At 34.6% G+C, this 18,405-nt stretch overlaps 1 long non-coding RNA gene across 2 annotated transcripts; it reads right to left on the bottom strand.

The window, feature by feature from the left end:
• Positions 1 to 2,879: 2,879 nt before the first annotated feature.
• On the bottom strand, positions 2,880 to 13,187 carry LOC142627697 (uncharacterized). 2 transcript variants are annotated; one of them, XR_012842926.1, is made up of 5 exons: positions 12,708 to 13,187; positions 12,485 to 12,566; positions 11,268 to 11,651; positions 4,136 to 7,335; positions 2,880 to 3,565 (listed from the first exon to the last, which is right to left on the bottom strand). It is a non-coding gene; the product is annotated as an uncharacterized LOC142627697 (long non-coding RNA). The 2 variants fall into 2 exon arrangements; XR_012842927.1 differs by lacking the exon at positions 2,880 to 3,565 and adding an exon at positions 8,369 to 8,505 and having other exon boundaries at positions 6,008 to 7,335.
• Between the last annotated feature and the right edge of the window lie 5,218 nt (positions 13,188 to 18,405).

Below are 18,405 nucleotides of genomic sequence, written 5' to 3'. Positions count from 1 at the left end.
AATGAGAAGGAAGCCGGACCCAAAATTCCATTAAATTTGTGATACCTTGATGAGAATCCGGTGCGGCGACGCTAGCTCTTGACCAATGTGTGCGGCGGCTCCAACGGCGGGGTAGAGGAGAGGCGTTGGAGCTTCTCAGGTCTGATGGTTTGTTGAGAATTTTTTTTTTTTGGTTTAATTGAGTTATACTTGTGTGTGCAAGAGTGTATTGTAAGGTCAATGGATATATGACGTGGCAGCACATCATTAGTGGTGTAAAATGCCTTCTTTACACCAGTACCTGACTGAAGGATTTCTCAAAAGAAATTGTCGGAGTTGGCGCGCTTTTTCTTTTTCTTTTTTTTTCCTTTTTTTAATTCACTACTTCAAAATTTGTAAAATGTGTGGTTTGTCAAGTCAACAAAGCAGTCTTCCTTTCCATTAAATTACCATTTACATTATTCTAAAAAATATATATATCATTTACATTCTCTTTTTTTTTTTTTCTTTTTGTTAAAACCATTTACATACTTAAAGTTTAGCCATTTATTATTTTTGCCTTTATTTTTAAATACTTAAATTGGACTCATAACATCATGTAGCATTTGAAAAAATCTTGTATGCGCCTAGCGCATGAGATACCCTCTCGTAGCATTTTATTTGCACTTTATTTTCATGAAGAAAAAAAATTATTTAGTCAACATTAGTATTATTATTGAGGCAAATGATTGTTCTTTAGTTCTTTATTTATTGAAAGAACTCTAAATGAAACATCAATTTGCATTCACATGCGCAATAGACTTAGGCGTACTTAATCTGTCTCATATAGGATGCAACTACATATGTCCTTTAAAAGTTTAAGAAAAATTCCTTGAAAATCTTAACCACATGTATCACGGCTCTTATAATAATTGCCTAGGGTTGATGGCCTTGTATTTATTGATGACTTTCTCGTAAACAAGGTTTGATGTGGCATGTTAGAAGCAATTTTCCTAAACTAATTTTTTTGATGAGTCAATTTTCCTAGACTAATTGAGCAATTTCTTGGAAGATAATGGTTAAAGGTGACTCTCTTGTGAACAATGTTTGATGTGGCATGTCACAAGCTATATTTATAGTCTAATTGAGTGACGGCTCTTTTCTTTATCTCCATCAGTTTCTTTTCTCTCTTTTCACTACTAAATTGTTTTTCTTCTCTCTCTCTTCTCACAGTATGGAAAAGTGGTCTTGATGTAGGACAAATTAGGAATTTGTCTACGTTTAGTTGCGGTGGGTCTAGGGTTAAGAAAGAACAAGAATTAGAGAAAAGTTAGGGCTTTTTAGGGGCTTTGAACAGTACCCATGAATAGTAACCTTAGAAAGAAAGAAGAGATAGAGAGATGGAGAAAGAAACAACAAGGCCAAAATGCCTATTGCTCAAAACACTAAATTTTATTAATCAACTCATTCTATTCCTTGAATAAATTGAACATAATATATATAAAGACTCTTACTTGTACTAGTAGTAATAGGATTCGTACTAGTATTAGGACTACAAATACAAGTTAGTAAATACTAACTTGGACCCAAAGTAAACAAACCTAAGATACTTAGAATACCTTAGAAGATTCTAGACTCAACTAAATTGCCAAAATACCCTTAATTCGCAAAAATTACAGATTTTCCCCTCCTAATAAAATAAATACCCAAATTAAAAATTGTTTTAACCCAAAAAACTCATACTTAGACCATTAAAAGGGCACGCCTTTCACTTCAATTGGATTTCACACGAGAACCCAATAAAATAATTCTTGAATAGGTGAATTTGCAAAGTAATAGCATTTTAATCTTCCATAACTCCATCAGGTCCAAACAGTAACTTCCAAGAAAACAAATTTGAAAAATTCTAGGGACACACCTACTTGCACCCTAATTTCATAATTGTTAATTTTTCTACCCACCACTTTTCATTGACCACTCATAATTGCACAAGTCTACAAAATTATGAAATTTGATATGAGAATGTGTGTCCATCAGCAACTTCAACAAATTTAGATGTGAAGAGCATACATGCTAAAGTGGAAACACAATGACAAACGCACAAGATGCAACATTAATATGCACTCAAATGCCAATAGGCTATTTAATCTTTCTCACATAGAATGCAACTATGTTAACGCAAGAGCAAAACCAAAGTTATTTTAGAATTTACATTTTCAGATTTTTGTATTTATCTCATAGAAAATTGGATAATTGTAAACTTTTATTCGGATAGGGATTAGATTTGAGATTAGACAGGGATTAGTATTTGAGTTCAGTTAAGATTAGTTTTCATTGGTTGTTATCTTTTACTATCTCTTTATTTCTTGAGAGCTCTAGCTCTATATAAGAGCCTAGTTTATTTTTATCGGAAGATAGACATGATTAATGAAATTCAGATTGGATATTTTCCAATAGTTGGGTGTTGATTCCTAACGGCTTAAGTGCTGATTCCAAGTGACCCTAAGTGCTAATTCTTAGGTTTATCTTTACTTTCCTTGTTACTTTTATTTTTGGCCTGCATCATATGTTCTTTGAATTGTTGAAGTTTGCAATTCCTTGAAAAACTTAACTCGTATATACTACTCTCATAATCATTGCCTAGTGCTAATGGCCTCATTTTAATGGTGACTTTCATGTGAACAAGGTTTGATGTGTGGCACATCAGAAGCTATATTCCTAGTCTAAAATGGGAAATACAATGACAAAAGAGGGATGAAATACAAAGGTGCTAAAGTGGGAAGCCAATGACAAATGCAACCATCAAGCATATTAAGACATTATAGTGTTAAGCGCCTAGTCTAGGTGCATCTCCTTACTCCTCAAGACTCAAAAATTGTTGCATCTACACAAAAGAAATGTGAACGACTCCTGTTTTTTTATCATTTTGGATAATTCAGAAATTATTATTCATATGAGACACACCAATACAAACAGAAACACTTGAAACACTGAGACTTTAGCTAGTCCACTACAACAAAGGCATTTACCCTGACATAAACTCCTTTCTCAGCATGAAAACAGTGTTATATCATCCCAACCCAGTTCTACACAGACATGCGAGTCTTTAGACTAAACTACAGCACTAATTGGTGCTAATCATACCCAACATCGTGTTTTTACAAACAAAACAATCACAAACCCAGCCACTAGCAAACTTTTAACCAGAGGTCATGAAGGATGAAACGAGGCACAAACCAGTTACAATGGAGAACTCTATTTAGGATAAAGTTGTAGCCACTTCCTTTAAACATCAACCTAAACTTGACATCTTTTCTCAAACTCTTCATATGCTTTCCTCTATTTTGACCTCTCCAAGAATTCTTGAGTTTCTCTGAGATAATAAGGAATTTCTGAGGCTCTTTCCTTTGATACTCCGGCTACCCACGTCCCAATGCCTATTAGGCCCAAGCACATCCCAATGCCGACAAGAGGCATATCATGATGACATCTAGGACACTCCTCTGCCCAATTATCCAATGTACTTTTTGAGAAGCATACTCAGCTAAAATTTCATCAGCAAATGTCACAAAATCAAAATCCCCTATGACATGTCATTCTTTTCATCCTGAAGAAAAATGCATCATGATATTAGTCTAGCCAAAAACATATGGGCAACACCCAAAAGGATGTGATACATACTACAAAGCATACGCAATTACAGTACAAAATCAATTTACATGATGTGCAAATAGCAACGCAAAAAAACCATGCAATCAATTAGCACCAGGAAAAGCCTCTAAAGAGTTACTAAATTTCAATTTGCATCCCAGGATGAATTTTGCAGAATATTTTTCATTTGTTTTCCATATAGTGCTACCTTTAAGTGTTCAATCATGTATTCATTTTCCGCCTTGTAGTCACATCTCAACATCTTGATTTTAGCCATTAATAGTCTTGTGCAATTTTGAATTTTTGCTATATAGATAAGGTGGTAAAAGTATCTCTCGGCAAGCAAGCCCATATAAAACCTTAACAAACCCAAGAAGGTTTAACAACACATCCAATTACATGCTGCATGGCCATGGTTTAAGCATTTTGAAATAGTTGTCAAGAAAAAAGATGCAGTAAGTAATATTCATCAGCAAACCCTCAACACCATTCTCAATTAACCTAGATGCAAATCCACTACTTTTACCATGGGAAGATACAAGTCCAAAGCGTGGCCAAACTGACTGAAATGCAACTGCATATTATCAATAGTAGCTTCAATTGGAATACATCCTATGAAAAGCCTCTTTCCCCACTTAGAAGCTGAACTCATCAAAGGACAGCACAGTCATCAGCAGAAGCAGAACCAACCACCATTTCTGCAGTCATCAACAAGTCCTCTTCACCTCCAGAAGATAACACTCAATTCACTGGCATTTGCCCATATACATGAGCATGAATCATGATCTGCAGGAGACGCAGTGTAAACAACAATCTGCACAACCCTCGCCCCCCAAACAAAAAAATTGACAGCTTGAGAGCCAATATATCAGCATAACTCTAATTTACAGCAAGGACATCCTTAATGACTGTAAGAAGAACTAATTGATGTCTAGTAAAAGGGAGCACCAAACTAGAAAACACAAAGATGCTTGGGAATTAATTGAAAGTCAGGGCATCTATGAACAAAGTTTCTCTTGTTGTTTCATTTACTAAGGTGTGTTTAAAAACCCACCAGAGAACCAGAACATTAAGAATGTCCAAAACTGTGGTTTGCTAGCATTGAGGTTTGTATAAAGCTTCTCATTCTATCATTTTTCCTTAATTAAAAAACCATTGTTTAAGTTTAAGAAAAATAAATAATACATAAGGGCTCATATAACTTTTGAAAATTTATTTTATAGTGCAAGTTGAGATATAGAGAATAGGTCAAATCATGCGCATGAGATCTATCAACACTATCCCAAATCAAGACATTGTCCCATTAAAATTTCAGCAGACACCGGCATTGTACCCAATCCCACACAGATCATATATACAAGCAGTATGATTCTCTCATATGTTACTGCCATGACCACTTAAACGATGTGAAGTGTTGGCAATCACATATTCTAATTTATTTTTCTTTTCTATCTGTGCCAATCTAATTCAACTATAACCTACAAACAACAATCATCACGAACCTCATAAGTTTTAAGTGTTTATGATGTTTATCCAATAGAATAGAAAGCATATACATATGGCAATGTTAATCTATCTATTTCTGAAGTAAGGTTGCCCATTTTGCAATAAAAATTTCCCATGTTTAAAAATTTCTTAAACTTCAAATCTTCAATAATGAACATCACATCCCACCAATAATTAATCAGTAAGCTAGAATGCCAAAGAAAATTTGACTGGCCAAAAACTATATATGATCTAAAATCAAATTGTGATAGCCTTAACAGAAGTGCACAAATCTAAAATCAAATAAAAAAATAAATGACAAATCATGTAGGACAGATCCAAGTTTGGAAAAAATTGATTTACAAGGAATTTAAAACAAATAAATATTTTTGAAAAATGAGGCAGTGTTAATGTGGGTAAAAGGGATGGAAAAGTAATTTCTCACCAAATCACAAAGAAAAGTAAAAAATAATTGAGATCTTTTATATAAATTTATGACGGAAGAGCACAGAAGTAATGAAGGCAGCAGTGTGAGTAGTGCAAACGTTATTCTAAAACTTGTTTTCCCTCATTTTCAAGAATGGGATCAAGGGGTTGTCTCAGTCTCTAAAGGTCAAATTCCTCTTTAGAGCTTTTAGTTCTACTAGGTCTTGCATAATTACAGTTTTGCATTTTTTTTTTTTTGGCTATTATCAATCATCAATTGACGAATGAGACCCCAATTATCAGATAAAGAGACCACACAATGCCTTATTATTTTCTTAAACTCTACATATCACCATGTTGTTAGAAGAGTAAGCCCACGCTTTTGCACAATCAAGGTTGACTAATTTCTAGCAATTGAAACCTCAACGCTAGAAATTGATGCTTATGTATTTTCTGATTGTCCAGCCTTTTTTTTTTTTTGTTAATATTTTTCAAGGAGTAATGAGCTCACAATATAATCATGATCCAATTTATTAAATGCCAAACTCCCTTCCAAGGTGAAATTGAACCAATTAGAATCAGAAAGCCCCTAATCAAAATCTAGAATCACAATAAGAAATTGCATACATAAGCACTAACAACCAATAGCCCAGCTCCCTTCTCACCGCCTGAAGACCCTCCACCTCAGCCAAGCCAAGGAGCACACAACTTCATTACTGTGCAACGTACAATCCATAAAAACTAGAAAAATTGCCTCAAACTTAAATACAGCCCAAAACTGAACATCAAATTACAAAACCAACATGGTAAATAGTAGCTTCCCTGCTGAACCAGAGCCACCGCAGGGGCAAAAAGATGCATATCTTCTTCCTGTGCTTCCCTATCAAGTGACTCAACTTGTGTATAAGCAATACAACAATGTGGGTCTTCCCACAAACTGTCCCCAAATAAACAATTATATTCTACTCCAAAGGTTTCTGGCATTGCTCCAACTGGTACCATCAGAAAACATATATAAAAAACAACATAACCTACAATAAGCTATACTTTCTTAGTTAAAAAAAAATTGCATTTTATGTTAGGGAAAGAAATTTCTAGCAAAGCCAAACACAACTGGCTTGCTGGAGCTGTGCTTATGTGTTCTGAAAACAAAACCATAAGAAAGTATAAACCCTAGAATTTTGTCACTTGTCCAGTTTCTATGAAAAATACAGGATAAGAAAACAAAATTTATATGTTTCAAAAGAAACCCAGAAAGTTGAGAACTCAAGAACTAAGCCCAGCACCACTGTTTCAGCCTATGTTAGTCAAGCATTATGGGGGTGTTTGGTAGAGTAGTTTGAGATGAGATTTTTGTAGTTTTTTGAAATACATGTGAGTGAAAAAGTGTGTAGAAATGTGTGTAATGTTATCTAAAATGTAAAAATGTAAGTTTGAAATACTAAACCAAACAAGCCCATATGATTCCCCAAAACTAAAACATCAAAACAAGATAATATTCAAAGCTTTGTAACCTTTCTACATTAATTTTCCTCAAGTTTCCTTGCAGCCAAACAGAGAAATAGTCACACACAAAAACAAATGTTTAGATGAATATGTATACACACACATGCTTTCAGGTGATCTTTGTGAGATCTTTTTTGATCTTTTGAGTTTCTAAAACCAGTTCCACTCCATCATCATCATCAGCCTCAATCCCAGAGACACCCAAAGACCGTGTAGTGGTGGTAGTAGCACCAAAACCTGTACTATTGGCAGTAGGACAATCATCTCTGCTGACAAGCATCCCATGGCCCATTTATTTGATCTTGGTTTCTGAATGACAAATTAGACGATGAGAAGTTTCTAATTCCAAATTGTCAAGAATCATGTTTGGATGCACTAGTAGACTATAAACAGTTGCATAGTTAACAAGTAAAACTAAATAAATAAAATAAAAGTTTGAGCTGAGTACATCAATAAAGATGATTCTGATTAGTAATAAGTAATAACACAATTAAAGAATAAAGGATAAACTATAAGTTCATTCAATATATTCAACTTAGGTATTCAACCATTACTTTAGTCATATGGATTTGTATGTGTACTGAAATGGACCGAAGAGATGTAGAATCCCGATTTTGACAACCTTGGTAATAACACAATTAAAGAATAAATGATAAATTATAAGTTCATTTAATATATTCAACTTGGGTTTTCAACCATTACTTTAGTCATATGGATTTGTATGTGTACCGAAATGGATCGAATAGACCAAAGTGGACCAAACAGGGCCAATGTGGACCAAAATGAACTGAATTGCACAAAAATGCTACACTGATGTAGCTCAACAAGAGCGTAGAAGTAATAAATGATACGCTTCAATTTTTAGATATTATATAGATTTGTATCAAATAATTACTTTCATCTAATAACACATGAATATTTGAACACCATCAAGAATCATCTACCAAATAAATCTTAATTAAATTAGTAAATCTACTTAATATTATATATATGATCATAACATCACTCATAAAAAATTTTAAGTGTATTGAAGGAAAACACTTGTCTGGAATCCACTTAGGTCCAATTCTCTGGTTTCTACACAGAGCAAACCTCCTCTGGAGGACATTGGAGAAATAGATAGACCTATTAAGGCCAAGGGGCATTTATACAATGCTGTAAGGTCCAATTTAACCAGTGTCACACCAGATGCATCCATGATATCCTGTCAACATATCATACATGTCGGAACTATGTAATGGGACGCTTATGTTGTATGTAGAATTGAGCAGAAGGTAGTATTTCCCATTTTATCATTTGAAACTTAAAAATAAAAATGAGAAAATGATAATAAGCTTCTTACACTCAGCTATCACCCAAGAGCAAACCTCCTCTGCAGGACATTGGAGAAATAGATAGACCTATTAAGGCCAAGGGGCATTTATACAATGTTGTAAGGTCCAATTTAACCAGTGTCACACCAGATGCATCCATGATATCCTGTCAACATATCATACATGTCGGAACTATGTAATGGGTCGCTTATGTTGTATGTAGAATTGAGCAGAAGGTAGTATTTCCCATTTTATCATTTGAAACTTAAAAATAAAAATGAGAAAATGATAATAAGCTTCTTACACTCAGCTATCACCCAAGTAAACATGCTCAAGAGCTACTAATTTTTAGACTTCCCTTCTCACCTTGATAAGGTAATGAGGCATGCCATGGTCCTTCTTCCCTATCATTGACCTCACAAGACAATGGCCTTAGACTAATCATTCAGTAAATTAAACCTTTGCAACTTAATGTAAGATAAAATAAACTTTTCATCTCCAAGAATCCATTGCTTTCTGTGGAAACTAATCAATCCGTTGTAGTCAACAATCTTTGAATTCATCTACAAGAAAAATTCTGAAACCACCTATTATTTGGAAAATGTTTTTATTGGACAGAGAAGTTATTTTATTATTTTTCCTTTACTTATAAATCTTATTCTGGTTTGTGATTATTCATCTTGGGCAGAAGCAGTAGCTGTACCTAGATTGATGGGTGTCTCCCTTCAGAAAGCTAGTTCACTAAGTAAAAAATGTGATGTTAACAGTACCGTAAGTTCCCTAGTATCAGATGTTGAGACCAACTATATTCTGAATGCAGTTTCTCAAAAAGATTGTGGAGTGAAGTTATGAACAGATTCATCATAGACTCTCCTGAAACAAACTGAACTAAGGTTGCTGAATGGGGGTTGGAAAGTTTAAAAGGTAAGAGTCTTAAAGCTTCCTTATATAAGTTAGTCCTTATGTAAGTTAGCATGGCAGGTGTTATATACCATGTTGAGGAAAGACCACAAGAAGTAATGAAGAACAAAACAAATTCTGATTTCAAATTAAAGACAAGACACTTCTGCATAGACACACGCCACACTTTGCTTACACAATAGACACACACATCAACTTTTGCCTTTTACACTTTTCCAAAACTAAATTCTTATAATGCACACACCAACTCACTTGCACTTGCTCCGCGCAATAGACACATGCAATGTACTTTACCACACTCACTCTTGTAAGGACATATATACTCACACTAGGAATTAATGCTTACACTTCACACACCAAATAAGCACCATCACTTCCCATTTATACTTGGTTCAAGTCAGTTAAGTTACTGACTTTGATATTTCTAGCCCAGTAACAGTAAATTGCTCTCTCTATGCGACATCCTAAAGTTGTTGCTGGACTTTAATTGTGCAAGAGAGTCTTGTAGAAAGAAAATTCCAGAGAGAGAGAGAGAGAGAGAGAGAAAGAGAGAGAGGCGGTGTTTGATTTTTAACACACCATTTATGGAGTCATAGAAATGCCAAAATTCATGGAGGGAATATTTAAAGTGAGGAGCAGTTGAAGAAATGCGAGATTGGTGTAAAGATGGCAGCCAGAGGGAATTTCATAGACTAGCAAAGACTAGCATGAATATATCTCTATGTGAAAGTTGGAATATTCCACTATCATTTCTCAATTTTTTTTTTTTGATAAGTAAGAATGTTATATATACGAATGGCTACTTTATGCATGAAGAACATAGAGCAAACTCAGAAAATACAAGAAGAAGAAAACAGGGGAAAAAAACATAAAAGAAAACCAATCAATAGAATAATTACAAAAGATAAAGAGAGCTAAGAAAAGAAAGGAGAGAATCACTAGTCGTGAGTCCCCATGCCCGAGACCAATCAAAAAGAGTCCCACTAAAAGAAGCAAGCATCTGATCATCGGAACTATCCAAATCCTCAAAAGTCCGTCGATTCCATTCCTTCCAAATGCACTATAGGATGCATGACGGAGCTAAGTTCCAAATCTGAGACGAATGCTTCCCCAACCAATTCCACTAACCAAAAAGCAAATCTGGGATCAATCTAGGTATAAACCAAGACAAGCCAAAAGTTTTAAAGACAAAGCTCCATAACTGATAAGCTATCTCACAATGAAGAAGTAAGTGATCCACCGTCTCTCTACAATGTCGGCACATAATGCACCAGTCCACAAAATCCAATCCCCTTAATCTCAACTTATCAGCCGTTAGGATCTTATTCCAAGCTACACACCAACAAAAAAAAAAAACTCACCTAGGGGCCTTTGCTCTCCATATAGCTTTCCAAGGAAAGACAATTGAGGGAGAAGCCCTTAATTTCTCCCTCATTTCTCAAAATGAAGCCAGGGAATCCTGCACAGTCGTGCTGAATTGTTTCCTACCAATGTGTTTCCCACTACATCTATAATTTTTACGCTAGGTGGTGTTGTGATTGAATTTGGCGTCCTAGTAAGAGTCAATATTGCATTCAGAAAATCCAGAAAGTGTTTCTTTAGAGAGAGTTTTGCTCTGATTCAAATATGTCTATATCATGTCTAGTTGTTCTGTTGTTGCTATTGTTATGCTACGTATGGCTTTGTACTGAGTGTTTTCTTAATAATATTTTTCATTCATCCAAAAAAAAAAAGACTAGGCCCAAGTTCATGTAGGTATGCAACCTTGGAAAATTTGATAGACAGGAAAGCTAAATATAGGAAATACACTAGTTTGGTATAAATTTCTGCTCACTGTTGAAATATTCATCCACAGAAATTTTGAAAGAATCCAAATGAGGCAGTACTGATGTGACTTGTGAGTTGAAGTTACACCATGGGGAAGTAATATTTAATCAAATCACAAAGAAAAGAGGAAATAAATGAGCTATTTGAAATAAATCAGAAAACAAGGGGGTGGATGCATACTAGTAGCTTAGAAGGAAAAGCTCAAAAGTAATGAAGGCAGCAATGCAAGAGGATATTGTACATCTCGTTTTCCCCTCGTCCTTAAGCATGAAATCAATGTGTAATCTGAGTCTTTTAGGCTGAACTTCTTCAACATAGCTTCTAAATCTATAGGGTCTTACTTCACAATTACAATTTTGCTTATATCTTTCTCCATTATCAACCATCAATTGACAAATGAGACCCCAATTATCAGATAAGAAGTCATGTAGCAGTGACAAAGCCCACACTTCTACACACTCAAGCTTTGGCAGTTGCTAGCAATACAAGCTTCCATGCAATTGTATTGATTCAACCAATCTGGACGTGATCCACACAATATATAGGACAGCCACATCAATGCACCTAGATGGAACAACTTGACATCAGTTTCCAAATGACAAATAAGACGATGAGAAGTTTCTTATTTCGAGTTGACAAGGATGGTAGTTGGATGATCGTAGTCTGATAAAGAAGTGAATAGATAACAGGGAAAAACAAATAAAATAAAAGTTTTGTACTGAGTACATTAAAATTATGATTTTGACCAGCAATAATTGAACAAATGATATAATTGATAGCATAGTATCCATCTACTGCAAATATTCTAAATAAAGAAATCAATATTATAGCTTTACTCTATTAACTCAACAGAGCTAACTTGTCATATAGACACATGCACATCAGGATTTCTAGACAAAATTTTGTCCTTAAATCAAATTGTTAAAATAAAAACAGAAAATAATGATATTATGTAGGTTTGTTATATTGGGACCCAGAAAAACAAGTTAGAACTCAGGAACCTAATTCAACTATTTCAGGCCTAATTCAAGGACAAACTCAGCACAAAATACAAATACCAAAAAGGAAAATTTCCACAGCTTTCCAATCAACCAAACAATGGGCGGTGTGGTGTGAAGTCAAAATAAAAAAAGAGAAAAGAAGGGTCCTTTAAGTTTTAAAATAGTTGTCCTACTTCTAAATGATAAAATAGTTGCATTAGTTCTATTGTACACGACAAGAAAGCTTTGCAAATCATTTATCTACTTTGCTGCAATTTAACTTCACTTGGAAACAGAGGCCCAAATTTTCTTCATTCTCTGTGATTTTACAACACTGGAGTACCATGCATCTATTGCACAAAAATGACCATCCAACAATTGAACAAAAATGACTACCATACAATTAGTTCCACATACTTTTTCGTCAGCTAGCAACGTGATAGTTTCTCCTTTTCAACAAAGTCCAAATAAATACTTCTTCGTATCCAGTAAGAGGTAGCTGGCAGAAATGAGAAAACAAATTACCAAACTAAAACGAACCTTGTCATAGAATAAAAAGAAAAGAAATTCAACGAATTTTAAAAAAGAAATATACAGCTACCAACAAGCTCCGTAAGAGGGAGAAAAGATATTGACTTACAAAAAGTCAAAAGACAAGAAAGTTGATCAGCCAATTTCATCAAAGCTACCAATTTCACTGGGATTTCTCTTCCTCGCAATCAGAGTCACCTTGTTCTTGTGTGCTTGAATTCCCAAGCCAATTTCCCAAACGTGGGATTAATCGTCTACATCATTAGAGGTAGCTTCTGCACTAGGTCTAGCCCCTACCCCATCAAAGTCATCACGACAACTTCGCTTAATTTCGGCATCTTTTTCTGAATCGTCAAAACCTTCCTCATCATAAGGAGTGATGATGCAGTCGCTAGGCCCAGCCTTAGTTTGGTTTATTAGGTCTTCAATGTCTTGCTGGAATACCAGATAGGCCCTGCATTTTGTAACCTCCAAGCCTAGACCTTCGGGTTCAAATTTAACTTCAATCTGGCTGAATCCGTTAGCGTCGACTTTATTCAATATTTCTTTCCATTTCGCTCCGTTTGGATAGAATTTATTTTGCTAAAGCGAAAAATTGAAAACTGAAAACACTGTATCAAAATAATTTTTAAATGTGTGAATAGTACCGTGAGACCCATTTTTAATGAAAAAGTTGCTATGAAATTTGTGGGACCTATGAACAGTGCATCCGTGCACTGTTCACTACTGAAAAGTCAAAACATGCAGCTGGGTAAAAAAAAAAAAAAAGGAAAAAACATGGATGTGGACGCACAAACGCACAATCCAAACGCCCTCTACATCTCAACAACAGCTGGTACGATTCAGTCTTACCAAATTCCTGGGATAAAATAAGGCCCATCAATCTAGATCTACCAACAGAACACCAAAGTTTATGCGTACCTATCATGTGTCCATAATCTTGAATATGAAGTTGATGAAGTGGATGATGCTGGCGGAATACAACAACAGCGCACACAGCTATTCCCATCAATTTGTTACCTAATGAATTTGAGGGCACTTGCAAATTCACTTAAGCCCCCACATTTTGGTGGCAAAACCATTATGGAATTTCACTCCCAGGAATTGAGACATAGTTACCAAAAGCATTTTGCTGATCCTGAAACATACAATTCATGATGCTTAGAACTTCACACGTGAGAGAAAGGGAGAGAGGGAGAGAGAGAGACAGACTTGGGTATTAATGATATAACGTCTTAGCATTGTTGAAACTAGGTCACCGTAGCCTTAATTCTTGATCAATTTGTCACAATTGAGAAGACAAAAATTTGGCCAAAAATAGTATTCTGGTCTTAGCGATAATGTTTCCAATGAGATACACTTTGTTGCATCAATATACCCAATATTTAATGGAAGCTTGGGCAACATTCGGAGATGAGTGCAACCACCCATATAAAGTGATCTCAGATTAGATAGTTGAATGATACTTTCAAGAAGGTAAACAAAATTAATTCCCCTTAGATTTAAACGTTTTAAAGATGACAAGCACCCAAGAACATTAGGAATTGTCTGAACATTATGATAACTTAGATCAAGTTCAGTCAAAGAGCATAAGCCTATTAAAGAATGCTCTAGCATGCCCATGGGATCTGGACCTCTTCTAGGTTACATTAAAGGAAAACTCGTGAGCTTATTAGATGATAGCCCCACGCATCTGGAGAGAGATAGTACTTTGAGATTTTTTAAGTTAATAATGGAGCCCATTATAGCAGTACCATTCAAGTCTAACTCCTCCGAACCTTCGATTATCCCCAAATATTTTGGCAACTTATCAAGTTTTGAGTAGCTAGATAAATTGAGAGTTTTTAGAGATATCAAACTACAAATTGCAATATAGAGACTTGAAAGGTTTTTGCAATCTTTTATAGCAGTCTCACTCAAACAAAGTTTTGACAAACGTGACATATTTTCCACAATATCTAGAAACTTCTTCAGTTTTGAATAATCACTAAGATTGAAAAATTCAAGAACTTCCAAGCTGATCTTGTGAGGAAGGCTTTCGAGATATTTACAACTATTCAAATCCAATCGAATAAGCCTTTTGAGATCTCCAAGAGATGCATGTATCTTATATAGTCTTGTACAACGTTGGAGAATCAGCTGCTTAAGATTTAAGGGAAGCTCTGGCAATGATCGAAGACTCGTGCAACCACACAAAAGAAGACATTTTAGGTTAGATAGTTGAATGATGGATGAAGGTAGCTCTTTTATAGCACCACTCACATCTAGTTTCTCTAGGCCTTTCATATTCCGAAGTTCTTTGGCAGTTCATCAAGGTCTTTGCAATCACTTTAGATTCAATATAGTAAGGCTAGTTAAATGCTCCAATGGTAATGGTAGAGCTTTTATAGCAATCTTGCACAAATAAAGTTTTGACAAATGTGACATATTTCCTACAATCTTTGGAAAGTTAATCAATTTGGAGCAACCAGAAAGATTAAATATTTCAAGTGATTCCAAGTTGATCTTGTGTGGAAGTCTTTCAAGGGATTTGCAATTTTCCAAATCCAATTGAATAAGTCGTTTGACATTTCCAAGAGATTCATAAAAACCTATGCAATGTTGTACAACCTTGAAGAATCAATTGCTCAAGATTTAGAACTCCACTCAAGTCCGGGATCTCAATCAAGTTTTTCGAGTCATTCAAGTCAATATGTTTTAACTCGTCACAACTCTATTATAAAACAACAATCAAACAGAAAAATAAAAACCCTTATAAATATAACCGATGTTAAAAAAAATGCTTTGCATTTGTGAAAATTTTACCTTGAATCCTTTCCATAGTTGTTTGATGAGGCTGCTACACATAATGAGTTCAACAAGTTTTTCAAGCTCAAAACTAGTTGGCATGGATTCTAAAGGATATCCAGCCCAATGAATTGATCGCAGCTCACTAGAATGATAATTGAGGCCTTGAGGAAGGTGCCACTGTTTTAAAAACCGGACCAGACTAGCCAGTCTAAAAACCAGTTCAGTCCGATCCGGTTAAAAGCCCCAAAATCGGTCAAAAATTGAGAAAAAACCGGGGTTGAACTGAAAATTAAAAAAAAACGTTTCGATGCCCGGTTCGGTTTTTAAAACCATGGAAGGTGCACATTGCTGATTTTTAGTAATATCAAGTTTTTCATCGCTTCTCTCTTTTTTGGGAGGTGACTCAAGGAATATGCCTTTAACTGAATTTGTTCCCTGGTAATAAAATTTTTTTTTTAAAAAAGTGTACTGCTCAATTAACAAAATCTTATTTGACTCTTTATACATATTTATGCCATTAAAAAAGTTTTAGATTTTGTGTGATCAACCTACTGTATTTTCTTTTAGTACATGACAGATATCCTCACTATGCCACAACCTGCTGCGTTTACCAGCCTCTTCAGGAGATTCACGATGAACAATTGCCCTACCTAATTCTTGTAGAAAATCATACATCTGAAAGTATCCACTTGATATGGTTATAAGAGATTTTTTCAATAGAATATCTATATCGATATCTAGCTATCATAGAGAATTTGTAGATTTTTGTTACAAAACCTTCATACTTCCCATTGAAGAAACAAGCAATATCTAATATATGCTTTTCTCTCTTTCCTCTAGGCCATCAAAACTTATTTGAAGCACATCTAGAATATCTTTTGGAGGATTTTCTTTATATTTAGCTAGGGCACTTTCCCATAAATTTAGACTTCTATGACATCGGAAGGAACCCAAAACTTCAAGGGCTGGACGGAAGGAGACCGAAATGGACCGAACTAGAATAAAGTGGGCTAAATAGACCGAAATGCTATGCTAATATGGTGCAATAGAAGTGTAGCAACAATAAATGTTATGCTTCAATTTTTAGATATTATGTAAACTAGTCGCTAACCTGTGCGATGCACGGGAAAGATACTTTCAAATATCTGTTTAAATACATTGTATTCTCAAAGCTTTTCAAAAGAATATGCATGTTAACAACTTCTATCCTTTTCAGCTTCATTACAAAAATATGGACAACTCGTGTTGGAGAGAGAGAGAGAGAGAGAGATTGTACCTATCAAAGTATCTGTTTAAACTCCTCTATTAAAAATATCCATCCATTGGATTCATAATAATGCCACAGTCCCTACACAATAAACCATATGCTCCAACCCTTTGATTACAGTGATCCTTTAATGACCATTGCTTCTGCCATTAAAGGATCATTCAAATTAAATTTCTTTGTCCAAGATTTAACATAAGACTACATTTCATCTCGAGCTACTACCCCCAGAATTAAAGCACCTCGACATTTAAACTTTTTGATGAGTCTGTAAACCAAAACATTTATGTCATACTGCTATGTTGCACATATATATTTTTAATTACAAATTATCCTTGCACAAAAAGATCATTAAAAGTACTTAATCATAGCATGATTTTCCATGTAATATAGCAAAGAAACCATTGGTAGATTATCCAGTCCTCTCCAACTATCTCCTCTCCAACTATCTTATGGGTCTGTGCACTTATATTACAAATCATTTAACTTGCCTTTATGCGGTAAACTTGTAGTTGTTTCTTTTTGTAGATTATGCATGAATAAATGTTACAATTATCTACATCCTTATAGCATGTTCTATTCAGATCAACCACACCATGGATCTCAAAGAAGGTGGTACCCTTGACAAATGAAAACAATAACTTGGTAAATGCCCTCATCTCTTATAAACCAATTTTCATTATTGTAGTCTAAACATACATTAACAACCAAGATAAACAGTAAAGCAAATGAGAAACTAATAAACTACTTAAAAAACTTCTAGCTTAGTTGAGTATACTCTGCACTTAATTTTGTGTTATTTCCCATCTCCAAGTCATCCAAAGAACCTGTCCCATTAGTTAATAATTCTTCCATTACTTATAAGAATTGTTTAAAGAAGAAGAGAAAGAACTAAATTGTACTACTAACATGCTGCTAAGTCAAAGTTTTTAAGGTTACCACATAGTTCAACTCCTTCCACATCTTGGATTAATTTGATAACATTGTATAAAGAAATTATGAACAAAGCATGAATGTAATGATTGATTGATGTGCACCAAATCATACCCAACATATAAAATGGAAAATTAAATTTACTTTTCTACCGTATTAAAATCTACTTACAAATCACTCTGAGACAATTCCTCTATTCATGTCAAGGATTTTATAAATGATTTGCAATTATGATACCTCATATTTCTAGCCAACTGATTTGTAAAGTTAATTTTTATCAACTGAATGTGTCCATTGCACTCATAGCTGTGACTAAGAAATAGGGAGTACTAAATAGTTGAACCCATTTCTCTGCAATCTCTCTGTTCTCCTTGTATCCATCTGATTTCTACACAGTATTTTTTTTTGATAAATAACGATATTTCATAAAACAAAAGCCCCAGGTACACCGGGAGTGTACATGGAAAGATTTACATCAAGATCAAAAACTACAATGATCAAGCATAACAAAAAGATTATAGCAAGAAAAAGAAGAGAAAGCAGAACACCAAGCAAACAAAGAGTGGAGGAGGAGAGATTTAATCTCAAGAGTCAACCGATCTGTTCCCTCAAAGCATAAACCTCTCAAGAGATTTAATCTGACTTCTACATAGTAATCTTTACATAAACCTCTCATAAATTAATTGATTTACCTAATAAAGTTGGAGGTTCTGAGATTAGTCCATAGAGATCCTAATTTTTGAAAGGTATTAGAAATAATGCATTGAGATACAGAAAACAAAAGGCACAATATTATAGAAAGTAAATTGACCTTCCTCAC

The sequence above is a fragment of the Castanea sativa genome, chromosome 3 (assembly GCF_040712315.1).
Source record: "Castanea sativa cultivar Marrone di Chiusa Pesio chromosome 3, ASM4071231v1".
Taxonomy (NCBI): Eukaryota; Viridiplantae; Streptophyta; class Magnoliopsida; order Fagales; family Fagaceae; genus Castanea; species Castanea sativa.
The sequence above is the reverse complement of the archived record's forward strand: the minus strand, read 5'-3'. Positions and strand labels throughout refer to the sequence as shown.